The following is a 3,797-nucleotide window of genomic DNA, read 5'->3' as shown; positions in this document are numbered from 1 at the left end:
CTTTTTGTATTCTATCTATTTATTTTCTTTTTATTTATTATACAATTAACAAAAGCAAAAAAGGCCTCTAACCCTAGCTTGCTCTATTCTTTTTCTATTCTATCTGTTTTCTTTTTATTTATTAGGCCTATAGCCTATAATAAAATAAAAAAACTTGCTACGAGTACTACGTTATGCTGAGACTTGTTATACGTATCATTGATCATTGCTCTTTTGTTGATTTTGATTGCTTCCATTGTCCTCATTTGTAAGTAGCTTAGGATAAAAGCGTCTGCTAAATAACTAAATGTAAATGTTTACTTTTATTTGTGCACACTCGCAATAAAAAAGAACATTTGTGTTTTTGTAATTAAGCAAACAAACAGGATGCGCGTTCTGTCATCTCGGTTCTCGGTTTCCTTTCTGTGAACTTGTTTGCAGATCGTCGCGCCTCACATCTGTTTTATATCTGTTAATTATTTGTCAGATATATTTAGCATATTTATACCTTTTCTATATAGATTATCATTGTATTTTATTTTTATGGAAACAAATTTAGTTATTTTTAATGTAACTTACATATATTTGCCTTAGATCATCCTGGCGACCCATTTTTGACCCAGGGTTTGAAAACCTAGACTGTATAGTTAGGTCCATGCAGAAACTTGTGAATGATGCTCTTATAGTTGTGTCATCACTGTTTAGTGACGTCATTGAATGTTCCGGGAAAACTGAGGTTGTATTGTCAGCGTCGGCCACGGCGCCTTTTAACTGCTGATTTGGATCCAGCAAGGTTTCATTTACAAATTAAGCACTGCCCCACAGGCAGCAGCGATTTGAGCTTTTACAGTCGCTACTTCTTCATACCAAAGAAGGATGGCAGCCTCAGGCTCATTTCATATTCAAATAGCTCCCATCACAGACCATTCTTGAGATTCACGTTCGAGAGGGTGGCTTACCAATATACAGTCTCACACTGTAAATTGGTTGCTGTAAATTTTACAGTAACTTACTGGCAGCTGGATGCCAGTAAATTACTGTAGAAATGTTTACAGTATTATTACTGTAATTGCATTCACAGTACAATGATGTCTTTACTGCATTTTATTTACAGTATTACCGTATTTTCATTTACAGTATCAGTACTGTAGAGTTTTTCATTTAGTTCAATCATTTTTTACCTGTAAAAACAACCCAATTGTAGTACTGCACTGTAAACCCTTATTTTTACCATCCCAGCTCCCCCACCCCAAAAAAAATCACAATAACTCATTAACTTTAGTTCTGATAGTATTATTTTTAATTGTTGAACATTTTCTTTTTAAAAGTACAAATTACAAATCTTGACCTCTCAGATGCACTAGCTTAAAAAAGGGCATCACCACAGTCCCCTGGGAACTTTGTGTCATGGCAAAACATACACATACTTAAAATCAAAAATTAGCAAGTACATTACCAGTCAAAGGTTTTATAACAGTAAGATTTTTAATGTTTTTTAAATAAGTCTCTTCTGCTCACCAAGCCTGCATTTATTTGATCCAAAATACAGCAAAAGCAGTAATATTGTGATATATTTTTACTACTTAAAATAACTGCTTTCTATTTGAATATGTTAAAATGTAATTTATTTCTGTGATCAAAGCTGAATTTTCAGCATCATCACTCCAGTCTTCAGTGTCACATAATCCTTCAGAAATCATTCTAATATGCTGATAAACATTTTTTGATATTATCAATATTTAAAACATTTGAGTACATTTTTTCAGGATTCTTGATGAATAGAAAGATCCAAAGATCAGCATTTATCTGAAATAAAAAGCTTTTGTAACATTATACCCTATACCATTCAAAAGCTTGGAGTCAGTATAATTTTTTGGGGGGAAAGAAATGATCGAAATTAGTACTTTTATTTAGCAAGGATGCATTAAATTGATCAAAAGTGATGATACAGTCGTTTAGAATGTTACAAAAGATTTCTATTTCAGATAAATGATGTTCTTTTGAACTTTCTATTTATCAAAGAAACCTGAAAAATTCTATTCAGCTGTTTTCAACATAATAATAACAATAATAATAATTATAATAATCGTCACATGTGGTTGCCGCAAGCCCTCTTTATGTTTTATGAATGGGTCAGTGAATCACTGATTCAAGGCCTTCAAAAAAGGTAAATTAATTCTGTAATGAAACTGCTGTGTGAAGAGATGCACAACATGGCTGTGTTTAGAACCGTTTTTGCGAAATAGAGCAAAAAAACAATATTTTCTTCACAATTTAAATCACTTATTATTTTAATATTAGCTATTCTTAATATTAACTTCTTGTTTATTGAATTTTGTTGCCCTGACTCTTAGTAAAGCCTGCCACAGACTAGGCTAAATGCTAACTAATCTGTTCATATAATCGCTCTAAATGCGTGTGTGTGTGTGTGTCTCCAATAAAGTCTGTGCATATAATAGGCCTACTTAAAAATCTATATTTGATGCTATACAGTAACAATAATCTAATTTATTTAAAGATACCTGAAGCAGCTGCATTTTGATGCACACAAGACATTGTAATAAAAACATTTGGGGCTTCAGCCCCCTTAGCCCACCCCTAGCGCCTCCCCTGTTAGACTCCCAGAGAATGAATAACTTAATAAAATGTGTACTTTAAATACAATGTAACTTGCTTTGGATAAAAGCAACTGGCAAATGCATAAATGTAAATGTAAATGCAAAGTAAAACAAAATGTATTTTGTGTTACCTAATTCTGCATTTCTGTAAACTGGACAGCTGGCTGTATGATGATTCTGCCCTTCATAGTCAGGATTCTGTCTTTGCTTGGAGAAATCTCCTGTAACAGACAGTCACAACATCCTTTTTGTGTTACTGTAGTTTATGATCAGAAAAAAACTGCCGTACAGTAACAGAATTTACATTTGATTAAAAAAAAACATTTTTAATATTTATCAGCAAAACTTGATATATTAATATATTGCTAGCATGTTCCTCTCTTTAAAAAGTCAACCTGTTCTGTGAGTTAGTGGAGAACAGAAGCTAGTGGCTAATTTAGTAACAGTAACGTTAGATAAGCTGATGGAAGCTCATCTGTTGTTAGCACCGCTACGATGGCAATCACAGGAAAAGGCTCCAATACACCTCCGATGCAGACGACATGACCACAAACTTGAAAATAAAATACAAAAGCTGTTCTTAACAGTGGTGTTTCTTAACTCAGTTTTCCTCAGTAGGTTGTTAGCTCGCTGTTTTATGTTAACGTTATGTCTGTCACTGAATTTAGGGAACGTCTCTAAAGTTACATACGACATTGGTACACACTTACTGACTTAAATAGCATTTGAAGAGAATTACCTTACTTGCGATAAAGAGGCAGAGTAAAGATAATTTACTATGCTCCTCTTTGTTCAACTAAGTTAGTTAACTTCGGCTAACTGACATTATTAACATACCAGTTGATGTTATCATCGATACTATGGCATTCACAGGAAGAGGATCCAAAATACATCTCCGACGAACAAACGAAAGTACTAGAAAATACTGTTTAAAATCTCCACTGAAACGGTGATGTTGCCTAACGCACTTTACCTCAGTATTTCACGTCAATTCGCTGTTAAGGTTAAATAACGACTCACCAGAGGAGCTAACTTGCATTAAAGGGCAGCAGAACGTACAAACGTGTTTCTCGGTTTAACTAAGGTTTATTTCGACTAATATAGGTGACCTTAACTTACTCACCAGTAGGGTTGGGTATCGTTTGAATTTTATCGATTCTGATTCCGATTCCGATTCTGCTTATCGATTCTGATTCTTAT

The 3,797-nt window shown here is 33.7% G+C and overlaps 1 protein-coding gene and 1 long non-coding RNA gene across 2 annotated transcripts in view; one reads left to right on the top strand and one right to left on the bottom strand.

Moving 5' to 3' along the window:
* Positions 1 to 3,797, top strand: part of LOC107690766 (gastrula zinc finger protein XlCGF57.1-like) — a 52,567-nt gene that overhangs the window by 22,657 nt on the left and 26,113 nt on the right. The window lies entirely within an intron of this gene.
* The window catches only part of LOC107690764 (uncharacterized), a 2,753-nt gene continuing 2,019 nt past the window's right edge, over positions 3,064 to 3,797 (bottom strand). Inside the window, exons 3-4 of the long non-coding RNA XR_001634486.1 lie at positions 3,435 to 3,490; positions 3,064 to 3,150 (exon numbers count right to left, since the gene is read on the bottom strand). This is a non-coding gene — a long non-coding RNA (uncharacterized LOC107690764). The remainder of the gene's footprint in view (positions 3,151 to 3,434; positions 3,491 to 3,797) is intronic.

The sequence above is a fragment of the Sinocyclocheilus anshuiensis genome, unplaced genomic scaffold (genome assembly GCF_001515605.1).
Source record: "Sinocyclocheilus anshuiensis isolate Anshui unplaced genomic scaffold, SAMN03320099.WGS_v1.1 scaffold4004, whole genome shotgun sequence".
Classification (NCBI taxonomy): Eukaryota; Metazoa; Chordata; class Actinopteri; order Cypriniformes; family Cyprinidae; genus Sinocyclocheilus; species Sinocyclocheilus anshuiensis.
This window is presented reverse-complemented; position numbering and strand designations above follow the sequence as displayed.